This window comes from Petaurus breviceps, unplaced genomic scaffold, assembly GCF_028583685.1.
Source record: "Petaurus breviceps papuanus isolate PSGF00001 unplaced genomic scaffold, PetGlider_PUasm1.0 564, whole genome shotgun sequence".
NCBI lineage: Eukaryota > Metazoa > Chordata > Mammalia > Diprotodontia > Petauridae > Petaurus > Petaurus breviceps.
In genome coordinates this window covers 23,848-35,532 of record NW_027186381.1, presented here as the reverse complement: position 1 = coordinate 35,532, position 11,685 = coordinate 23,848, and the positions used below count along the sequence as shown (strand labels likewise).

Below are 11,685 nucleotides of genomic sequence, written 5' to 3'. Positions count from 1 at the left end.
CCGGCCCCACGGAGTTGTCGTAAGGCTGGAATGAGATAATCAGCGTGCACAATAGGCACTGTTCCTTCCCCAGACAACTGGAATCATCGTCATCACGCCTCCATTTGGGTTCTGATGGCCCAGTTTTAAGCCCCTATCTCCCTCTGAGACTCTGGGGAAGTTTCTTACCTCCCCTGGGCCTCGGTTTCCCTCTCTGTAAAAGACTAGATGGTCTCTAAGGGTTCCCTGTCCTAAGCCAAAGGGCACCTTCACCTCTAGTCGGATAGAGACCCCACAGAGCAAAATGGGGAGGGGGTGGGGAGCCCGTGGGTCCAGGGCAGCCGAGGTCAGCCTTGCAGGGAGCGCAGCCCCACTGGGGCCCTCTCAGGCTGGGCCAGGACAGGGAAGCTTCCTGGCCCACTTTCCCTGTCCTGAGGTGGCCTCCTTTCCTAGCCGGGCCCCAGCCGTGGTTCTAGCTCATTGTCTCCCCAAGGAACAACAGGCGGTTGGAGTAATTCATGAGATCCAGCCACAGCAGGGCTAAAAATACTTCCTCACTGGGCTGGCTGCTATTCTTGGCTGCGGAGGCCTCCAAGGCTCTGCCTCCGCTAGCACAGATTCTCAGCCTCCTTCGAGTGGACTCGGCGCCGGAGCTGGCTGGCCCAATAGCCTGGGCGAGGCAGTCATGTATTCAGACTGAGGCATGGAAAACGGCCCAACACCAGAGACCTGAGTCCAGACTAGAACCCAGGACCCAGAACTCAGTCTAACCTAGGTCAAAGAGCCCAAGCCCGCAGCTTAACCACATCTAGAGTCTAAAACCTAGAACCAGAGCCTAGTACAGAGTCCAACCCACTGTCTAGAGTCTAGAGCACAACCCAGGCTAGGTCCAGGGTCAGAGATCCCCTTCCTCTGTCCCTTCCCCCTGGGGCTGTTGTGGACAAAGACCCAAGAAACAAATACAGGTTAGCGGTGGCTCTTCTGAGGGCCCTCGTGGTCACAGCTGCTACTTCTCAGGGGAGCCCCCAACCTTATCTGCGAGATGGGGGGCCTTCCAAGTCTCCCCCAAAACTGCAAAGCAGCAGCTCCGAGTCTTCCTCAGTCCCAGGCATTCACTTGGGGGCCCTTGCTGGCCCAGCCTGGGCCCCTCCTAGGAGCAGACATACAAAGAAGCATCATGAGCCTAGGAGGAACCAGCTTGGGGTTTTCCAGCTGAAGTTGGGGTCTTTCTCTTCTTAGTTGGAAAGCCCAAGCTGCCTCTGAGAAGGGCACCCAGGATCTACTGAGAGGGACACGGGTTGGCCTCCCCTCCCTCCCAAAAATAGCCAGCCCTGGGGAGGCCCTCACTGTCCAGGATCTGGTGGGATCATGAGTCTCTAAGTCAATCCCCTTCATTTCACAGAGAAGGAAACCGAGGGCCAGAGTGGGAGCAGGACTCTGCCCTAGGCCACACAACTAGGAAGTGGCCAGGCAACATTTCTCAAGCAGACCAGCATCCCCTAGCCTGCAGTGTGATGCTCAGAGGTACCAGGAGACATGTGGGGGAAGGGGTGGCAGCCACCAGGGGATGAGAGTCAAGAGAGTTTGGCATCTGAGCCTGCTCTCCTGGTTGCCTTGCTATTCTTTGTTTCGCTCGATGTTTCGTTTTGAATTCATGGTCAGCCGCTTTGGTTTGACAAGACACATTTGGTGGGGGCTCCTCAGAGAGATTCTCGTAAACAAATGATTCGCCAGATCCACAGACCACATTAAGGGGACCCAGGCTGTGGCCTCAGGGTCCAACTCAGGGTGTTAATTCTCTTCCTCCAGGGCCTAGGGATGGTCTCTATTCATTGGGAAACCTTGCTGATCCCTCCCACCTCCCCAACAAAGGAGAAAGTTGACCTTGACCTTCTCAGCTCCAGTGCTTTCCCCTGTCTTCCCCTCCCTCCACCCAAAAACCCCTTGTCTCATGCTTTTCTGTGTGTGGAATCAACCACCACCATCACACACAGAATGTCCTTTTTCATATTTTTATTCCCAGCACTGGACCCTGCACACAGCAGGCCCCTAGCAAATGACAATCTTGAGCCTTTTTCATTTCAGGATCATAGTCTGTAGAGCTGGGAAGGACGTCAGAGGCCTTAAATTCGTTTTTACAAAGAAGGAGACTGAGGCCCAGGAAGGGGCAAGAACTGGCTGGAATCTTCTTTTCCCCTGGGTAAAGCCCCTTAAAACAGCCACATTTGGTGGAGACAAAAAGGGGGAGGGGGTAAGAATCTAGGTCAGACCCAAGGAGAGGCCAGATCCCTGATTTGGGAAAACTGGGCTCCATCTGCAAACTCAAAGCCTGTTGGGAAATTCCTTGGGTGGGGAGGAAGTCAGGCCCTTCTCCTGAGGAAAGACTGAGGTGGCCTCTCAGGGAGCTCCCAGACTAAGGGCCAGAGGAGGGGCATCCTGGGCTTGGCCCCCAGCATTCAGGGGTTTCCCAGGCTAGGGATTATTCCCAGTGTATCCTGGGTCTATTTTATTTGTCCATAATTGTTTGCCTGTTCCTCAATTTATTGTGAGGCCCTTGAGGTTAGGGACTGTCCTTGGCCTTTCTTTGAATCTCTAGTGCTAAACTATAGGTACTAAATAAATGGTCATTGACGGCCTGCCTGGGGAGAGAGGAAAGGAGCTGACCAGGTCCCACTCTGGGCCGCCCCCAGGTCTGTGTGGTTGAGGACAGTCATCCTGGGCAGCCCTTACAGGACACAGCCTGTGGTCCCCAGCTTAGTCCAGCCTTCTTGGCTGGATGCTGTGCTGTCTGGACTCAGGACATAAGTGTATTGGTGAGCACATAGCTTTGCAGGGAGCCCCATCAGGCCCAGACATCATCTATGACACTCAGAGCTGGGAGAAGGGTCCTTCTACCCCCTCCAGGGCTTGGATAACAAAACCCTTTGACTTTGAGGGTCAGGCAGCTCCCCATCTTAAAGATGAGAAGGCTGAGGTTCAGAGACAGGAAGGGACTTGGACAAAGTCACCCAGGAAGTTACTGGAAGAGCTGAGACCAGAACCCTGGGGCTGATATGGCTCTTTCTACAGTTCCATAGCCTTCAGCCTGCACTTGGCATGCCAGAGAGCTTGTGGGCAGAGGAGAGCATGGGATCAACAAACAGGCCCAAAGCCCCCCATTGGGCAGGATTGGGCTGGACAGACTGGCAGTCTCTGGTCTGAGTCTCTCTGAGAGCTTTAGCTGGGCTTTCACACAATGAGGCAGTCCCTGCCCTGCCCTTATTCCTTCCATTCTTCCCTTCTCTCTTATCAGGGTCACTGTCCAGACCAGGAGGCTGTGCCCAGCCTGGCTTCTGTGCCACAACTCTTCCCAGACTCCTTTCTCCCTCTCTGATTGACCCCCTGCCTAGCCCCTTCTGTCTCTGGGGTGAATGTTCAGCGTGACATCCATCCCAGCAACATTCAGTCACCTGGCACTCCACTGGGGAGCTGGAGAAGCTGCCGTGGGCTTTGTGCCACGTGCATGCCCTCATGGCACCAGGATGGTGGTCTTGCCCCAGTGAATCAGCTGGGACTTGAAGCCACTCTTCAATGCACAATTGAGAGCTGAGCATGCCCCTTCATTGCCCCTCATGTGGGGGAGATGGGGAAACTGGATCCAGAGATGGGAAGGGGCTGCCCCTAATCACCCAGCATTCCTAACAGAATGAGAAATAGGGGGAGGGGGCCCAGGGCTGGACCTTTCTAAAGCTCCCCACAAGTCCATTCCTTGGATGTTCTCAGGTCAACCCTCCATAACCAAGTAGCCTTGTGGAAAGGAGAAGAAGCGGGGAGTCAGAGAGGTCCCAAGACACAGAGCCTCCCCACCCCATGGAATAGAAGCACGATGGGCCCAAGGGGCCTTGGGACCATCTAGCTAAGCCCATGCCTCAGAGAGGATGCCCTCTCCTGCAGTCCTAATAAGTCTCATCCTTTCCCCAGATAGTGGCCCTTCAGCTACTTGAAGACCACTGCCATGTTCCCCATGATCGCCATTCTTCTCCAGGCCCAACACCCCTGGTTCCTTTTGTTCCTTATGTGACAGGGACTCGGCACCCCTCAACATCTTGATCCCCCTCCCCTAATTACGCTCCTAAAACTTGGCTCCTAGAGCCAAACACAGTCCTCCCAATAGGAACTGATGAGGGCAAATGACAGAGTGTAACCGGAATGGGGATTTGAAGATCTGCCCTGCCCCTTAATAGACCCTGGGGGGAGTTTGAGGACCCCCCTGCTGTGAAGATAAACGCTGCCCCCTGACAGGCTGAATGTGGTCACATGGAGCCTGTGGTGGGAGGAGTTTGCTGAAGGGAAGCAGAGCCCACAGGGAGCTGGTCAGAGCTAGTGAGACAGTGGGGGAGAGAGGACGCTCATTAAGGAGAGAGAGAGGTTGGTGAGTAAATACTGATCTTGTCCTGGTCTGTGGGAAGGCTGAAGGAGGCTGTGGCTCTCAGCGTTATTACGACTTCGGAATATCTTTGGTACTGTGATGGCATCGGCTTACTGGTTTGAAGATTCAGTTTTCTGGTGTCTAAATAAATGCTTCAGTTCTGTCCCTCTATCTGGAGAGTTTGGTATATTTTTCAATCGAATGTCATGTGATACTTATAGTCACAGTCTTTATTGTGATTGTGGGTGCTGTAAATATTGCATTGGTGCTACACAGAGGGATGCAGAGCCCTCATCTCTCCAAGCTGGGAATCTTTCTGAGTCTTTCCGGATCCTGACTCTCACCCAATTAGTCAATAAGCATTTATTCTGTGACTACTACATACCAGGTATTATGCTAAGCAAAGAAAGGGAGAAGACAGAATCTCCCCTCAAGGACCTCACAGTCTAATGGGAGAGAAAACAGGCAAACAAACCCATACAAACAAGTTCTGGGAAATAGGAAATCCTAAGCCGAGAAAAGGCTCGGGAAAGGAGGGCTGTTAGGAAAGGCTTCCTGTAGAGGTGGCCTTTAGCTGGGACTGAAAAAGCCAGGGTCGGGGGTCTGGCAATCCCCATCTGCTTGTGGTCGTCATTGGAGCTCACAAACATTCTGTTCCTACCTTACTGGCGTCACTTCGAACAGCGCCAGGCCAAGAAGAGGCCCCTGGCACACTCCATTGGCACACTCCACTGGCACCCCCTGCCAAGCTGATGCCAAACCATCCATGGCTCCTCTGAATCCAGCCATCCAACCACCTCTAAATCTGTCTAATTGTCCTGTCACCTTGCTCCATCTTTCCTACAGAACGAGCATTACATACACACAGCATCCAACCCTCGGTGGAAGCCTGGGTAAGTTCTGTCCACACAGCATCCCCCAATCCATCAGGTCAGTCAAACCATTCAGAAACGTGAGCGAGGCTGCTTTGGTCCGACCACCCCCCTTCAGGAGGCCAGCCTGGTGCTCGACGACCATCACCAGCTTTCTAAATGTTCTGAGGCCATCCTAGCATTTCCCAGGCAGCCCAGGTCAGTTCACTGGCCTGCTGATGGCCTTTGCACTATTCCCTTCCCCTTCTTGAAAATCAGGATAACATTTACTTATTCCCACTGCTGATGGATATGTATCTTCGGTTTTCTCAGATGCCGCTCACAAATGTTCAACAATCCTATATGTTTGTTTTTTTAATTTCCCTTCAGGATTCCCAAGATGCAGTTCACATGGGCCGAATAATATGAGTTCATCAATGGCAGCTGGGGTTTTCTTACACTCTTCTACTTACTGTGGGTTTCAACTCCCTCATAGCTAATTTGGGGCAGCTAGATGGAGCAGCGAATAGAGTGCTGGCTCTGGACTGAAGAAGATTTGAGTTCAAATCTGATCTGGCTGTGTGAGCCTGGGCAAGTCACTTAACTTAGCCTCAGTTTCCTCATCTGTAAAATGAGCTGGAGAAGTGAATGGCAAACCACTCCAGTATTTTTGGCAGGAAAACCCCCAACGGAGTCACAAAGAGTTAAGACTTGACTGAACAATATAGACATTTTTATCAGGTCATTTTCCTCAACAGAGAAAGCAGACAAAACCTCCCAAGAACTGAACAAGCCTGCCTTCTCTCTGTCATCAGTTGTCATCATCCCATCTCTCCAGAGTGGTGGGCCCATCCCTTCTTGGACCCTCCTCTTCACTTCACTTCACTTTATCCAGCTAGAACACAAGCATTCTCTCTGTTATCTTTGACCTTCTTCTCCTGCCTCAGCTTATTCTGAGTTTCCATTTTCCTGACACTTCTTCCATCTTCCTAGAGACATCCTCTGCTGCCAGGCCTTGCTGAAAATTTAAAATTTTGTTTTCCCCCACTACATGTAAAAACAATTTTACATTTTCTACATTTACATTTAAAAGATCTAAGTTGGTCAGAGAGCTCCCTGTGCACCCACATTGTTCCACCACAGCCATGCCCATTCTGATTTCCTTATCAGAATTGTTTCCATTTGTATCTTCTGAATTTCAGTCTCCAGTGTTTCCCATCTTCTCTCACCTGACTTCCCCTGAAAATCGTTACTCTGTGGTATCCCATCTACGCTTCCTAGGGGCCCTTTGAAATATGCTCTCCGCAGAGTCTAGGGTGCACAGCAGAGCTCCTGGCTGTCCTTTCCCCGGTCACAGGCCCCAAGAAGCAGCGGTCGCTTCTCCCCAGGGTTGTCATCATGGCCAAGCTTGGCATCTGTCCCTTCCTGTCAGGGAGACTGGCTCAGAACGGGCTTTTGGCTTGTTGGTCACCTTCTGAAGAATGGGAGAGGGACAGACAGACAGACAGAGAGCTCCGGAAGATGTCTAGATAACTGAAGTCCCCGAAAGTCCCTGCGGCGTCATCATGGCCACTGTCATTGTCACCATCGCTGGGGGTCTGTGAGCAGAGGCTGCATGACAGTTTGTCAGGGGGGTCACAAGGAGCATCCTCTGTCAGGTATGGGTTGGGCAGACCCCTGAGTGGTCAGCCTGATGAAGCCACGGACCATTTCTCAGAATCATGCAGAAGATAAAATGCAGGGCATTTAAAGAAACCCAAAGAACGGGAGGCCCAGAAGTGGGATGAAGACCACTCAAAGGAGTTCCTTCCAATTCTCTCTGCTTGTCTCCCGGGAAGGAGAGTCCGCCCATGGGGGCTAGTGAGAAGGGTCGGCTTGGACGTTGGCCCTTGGCCGAGGGTTATCGTCACAGTGGGAGGCTCTGGGGCTGGGGGGGGGGGAGGGGGGTGGGTGATAGTGGAGATTGTCCAAGGAGCTGCAGAGCAAAAAGTCTAACAGCTGGCTGGGGAGCAAGGCAGCCTCACCCGTCTTTGCCCCTCGGGCCAGGCTGGGAAGTGGTGGTATGCTCATTACAAGCTGAATCAGCATAGTCCGCAGTTTATTTTGGCCTTCGGAGCCCCCAGAGGCCCACCCCTGCTCTCCTTGGAGAGGCAGTCCAGGGACATAACAAGGCAAGAAGCATACTCTTAGATAATGTGAGCCAGAGCCCAGGGACCTCAGGACAGCTAGAGCAATCTGGGAGGGCTTCCCGGGAACGCACGACTCCTGCCCCGCACTCCCCAGGACTTGAGGGGTTTGAGGAATGGAAAGAACCCTCATGTTCCCCGAAAGTGCTTCTGAGGACATCAAATCAAATCCCCCCCGTGTCACTGAGGAGGAAACTGAGGAACGGAAAGGAACAAGGGCTTGTACACGGTCACCCAGAGAAGCAGTTGCAGAGGGATTCGAATCCAACTCTTGCCCCTGCTAGCTGGGGCCACCTGGTGTCTGGGGGATCCCCAGAGCCATGCAGAGAGGATTAGACTGTAAGCTCCTTGAGGGCAGGCGCTTTCTGCCCCCTTTTTTTTTATTGTGTCTCCAGAGCTTAGCACAGAGCCTGTCACATAATAGGTGCTTTTGGAATTGAATACAACCACTCTCGTTACTTCAGCAGGTCAGGGTGTCTTCCCCACCCATCGTCCCCATGGCCCGGCTGGCCTAGAATTCGGCTGCTCATAAGACTCAAGGCTAGAAGGGCTCTTAGATGTCACCTGGTCCCCAGGAAGGAACCCGCCAATGTCAACAGGAAGTAGTAGCCGGCATTTGAACCCAGATCCCTGGAGTCCATCCCCAGTACAGCACCCAGCACACAGTAGGGACTTCATGCATGCTTCGATGCCCCCCACATCTAAGTGCTCAGGGCTGGGGAGACCCCAGGACAACTCGTGTGGCCTGGGACCCATTTCTAATTCCCGGCAAGTGGGCTTCAGTGGAGCTTGGGAATGTCATCTAAAAAGGAAATCCCGCTCAGTGCTAAGCCTTTCCTCCTGGGGCTGGGGGATGGGGAGGCATTGTGGGATGGGGGTGTCAGCGGCACCCATGGGGGACACCGGCTTCCACTGAACCCTCTTTGGGGCAGGGCTCAAGGACCTGCTTATGTAACCTGGCAGCTGCTGAAGCCTCCAGACCTAGAAACCCAAAGCTGCCTCTTCCTCCTCCAGCTCAAGATTCGGCCAGAAAATTAAGCCCTGGTCCCCTGGCCTTCTGTCTCCCGCCAGCAGCAGAGCGAAGGAGGCTGGCCGGCTATGGGCTCTCAGAGCCTCAGTCCTTCCCTATGGAAAATGGGGTCATAGAGGCATGGTCTCCATCCGGAGCCCGCCAGCCGGCAGTGCACCCCGGGGCGGCTGCCTTCACCTCTCTGCGCCCCGGTTTCCTCATCCCCCAAATGAATTGGCCTCGCAGAACCTCAGAGGGCATCCCTGACAAGGGCCATTGAGCACAGCACCCCCCGAGCCAGGGTTAGGAGTAAGATGGCTCTCCTCTGGGGAAGGTCTCTCCTTAAAAGTAAGCTCGATTTGGTCCCTCTCCCAAATATTCTTGCTGCAGTGATTTCTGAGTTCTTTTCCAGCTTTATCACCTACGACCTCCCTGAGTCTCAGTTTGCCCATCTGTAAAAAAGGGGAATAGTGGTCCTTGCCCACCCTCCCTATGATGAGAGAGTGGCTGAGAAACTGCAAAATGGAAAGGTAGGTAGAAGCCATAACTTGCTCCCCTATACACCCTCTGGACACCGGCCAGACAGGGCAGATGGGTCTGAATCCTGAATGTAGCTGAGACTTTCCATTTTCCCACCGCCACGCCTTTGCTCATGCTGTGCCCACTGCCAAGGATGCCCTCCATTCTCTTCCTTAGTCCTTCCCACCCCTATCCACGAGAACCTTCCCCCAGCAGCACATCAAGGTGCTTACTCTTGTGGTGGGTGTTAGAGTTCTCTGGACTCCCTCATGATGGCAGAGGCTCAGATCTCAGGCAGGCAAGCATTTATTGAGCTCCTACTGTGTACCTGGCACTGAGTTAAACACTAGGTATACAGAGAAAGGCCAAAGACAGTCCCTGCCCTCAAGGAGCTTACAATCTCATGGGAAAGAATACATGAGGAGCAGAAGAAGGGAAGGGGAGAGAGAAGGGGAAGGGTGGCCTGGTGGGTGCAGCGCTGCCTTGGCCCCGTCCTCAGATGGAGATGGGGGGAGCTCTCCAATGTTCACCCTCCCCCATCAGAGGGAGGGGGCTCTGATTAAGGGGGCTGAGTTTGTGGGTGATGATGTTATGAGGAGCCCCAAGATCGGCTCCACAGGGGGTCTGTGCCCTGCTGCCCCGCCCTTCCCCATACAGAGGCTCCCTGGCTCCATAGTCCCAAATCTCAGGGCTCCTGAGAACAGGAAGAGATGCTCCGGCACTGAGATTCTGGGGTCCTGTGTCCTGGGGTTTAAAAACAGGAGATCTGGATTCAGATCCTACCCTGGGACTCTCTTGTGTAAAATGAGGATCTGATACCCTCCAAGGTCCCTTGAGCCTTAGACTGAGGACCCCACGATTCACTCCACCCTCCCCACTGCAGAGTGAGGCCCAGGGAGGGTGGGCTTTGCCATGTGTCACCCCACAAGTGGCCTAATTGGGCCTCCACCTCTGACAGGCCTGCCAGTATCCGTCTAGTCTTCTCCTGGTCTCACTGAAGGAGAGGATGTGGATGGTGGGGGGCTGCCCATCCCCACTGCTGGGACATTTCAGAGCTTGAGGGATGTGGTCAGGGATGTCCAGAGGCCTAACAGGAAGGACAGCCCATCTTTTCATCTCTGAAAGCTCAACTCTCATTGGGGACCCTGGCCTGGTCCTCTGCCCCAGGGCCGGACTGGAGAATAATCCCAGTTTAGACGGATATGCTGCTGGCAAGTGGGACAGCTGGATGAGGCTGGCCGGGGCCTCCTTTGGACCCCCTCTCCATCATCCTCTGAAGCCTGAGGACTCCACACTCTCCTCCTCGTTGTGGGCCAGTATAGCCCAGACTCAGTTGCCTGAAGGGGAGGGGTCAGGCACTGGGACCCCCACCCTCCCTGGGCCTGGCAGGGGAGACGCATGTGTGTGTGGGTGCACGCACACGTGTAAGCACGTTCACGTGTCCTGCCACCCCAGACAGTCACTCTCACGAGCCCAGCCGAGATGAATTCCATGGGAACAAGGCCATCTGATCCGCAGGATTACATCACTCCACGCCCCCCTGAAATTCTACCCATGGTAGGGATTTGTCTGCCCTCTGGGGCATATGGAGATAGAATCACCAGAGATTTATAGGGTCAGCGCAGGGAGGCACCTGAGAGACCATCAACCCCACCTGCCCCATCGCATTTGGTGACTGAGGGGGCCTGGGAGAGGGCCAAGGAGGGGCCTTGCCCAAGATGGCACCGCCAGCAGGCTGTAGAGCCTAGATCCAGATCTGGGTCTGGTCCCCTCTCCCCTTAGGGCCTAATGAGTGGGAATTGGGCCCCAGGCCTGACAGAGTGAAGGAGGAGGGGAGAAGGAGGAGGATGAAGGATGGAGGAGAAGAAAATCCTGGGAGCAGAGACAGAGACAGAGACCCGTGGGAGAGACACCTGGGTAGCCGTGGTGAGGGTGAGGAGTGTGGGACCCCCATCAGCCGCAGAACCCTGCAGGAAGTAAGACCCCTGCTCGGCCTGGCTCGGCCTGGCTCTGGCCTGGCTCGGCCCGCCTCTGGCCCAGCCCTGGGTGGTCTGTCTCCCCGTCTCTTCCCTCCTGCCCACCCCCTCTTCTCCCCACCCCAGGACCTCCTTAGCTCCTGTCATCCTTGCCACTTCTTACCTGGACATGGCCTGGCCTCCATCTCTAACCTTCCTCCTCCAAGCTGCCAAAGTGACTTTCCAAAAACCCAGGCTGGGCTATGCTGCTCTCCGGCTCAACAACCTTCCATAGTTCCCCATTGCCCACAGACATGTCAGACCAAGGCGGGCTGAACCAAATGAAGATGCAATTGGGAAATATTTAACAAAATAAATAAAAACACAATAAAGCACAGACAACGTTAATATGCTGTTCTTAGATGTGCCCCCTGCCCCATTTGATTTTGACTCTAAAGTCCAGTCCCCTCAGCCTGGCATTCAAGGCCCTCTTTGGTGTGGCTCCTGTCCCCCTTCTTAGCCCCATCTCTCCCCCTGCCGCCCTTCCTGCCCCACACAGAGGCCCCTCTTTCCAGAGGTCCATCAGCTTCTCTTCTTGAAGAACCCTGGGAGGGGGTGCTGGGGATCTCCCCAGATCCTCAAGGTGGGAGCGCCAGACCTGGCAGGGGTTTGAGCCCTTGGGGGAGAGCATTCTGCAGTGGCCGGTCTGGAGACGTCACCTCAGAGGGCCGTTAATTAAGTCAGAGGAGAAGCATCTACTGAGCTAATATGGGCCCCA

The 11,685-nt window shown here is 54.1% G+C and overlaps 1 long non-coding RNA gene across 1 annotated transcript; it reads right to left on the bottom strand.

The window, feature by feature from the left end:
- Window positions 1–9,576: 9,576 nt before the first annotated feature.
- LOC138173122 (uncharacterized) lies at window positions 9,577–11,190 on the bottom strand. The gene is made up of 3 exons (XR_011171326.1): window positions 11,092–11,190; window positions 9,874–10,039; window positions 9,577–9,696 (listed from the first exon to the last, which is right to left on the bottom strand). It is a non-coding gene; the product is annotated as an uncharacterized lncRNA (long non-coding RNA).
- Window positions 11,191–11,685: the final 495 nt, after the last annotated feature.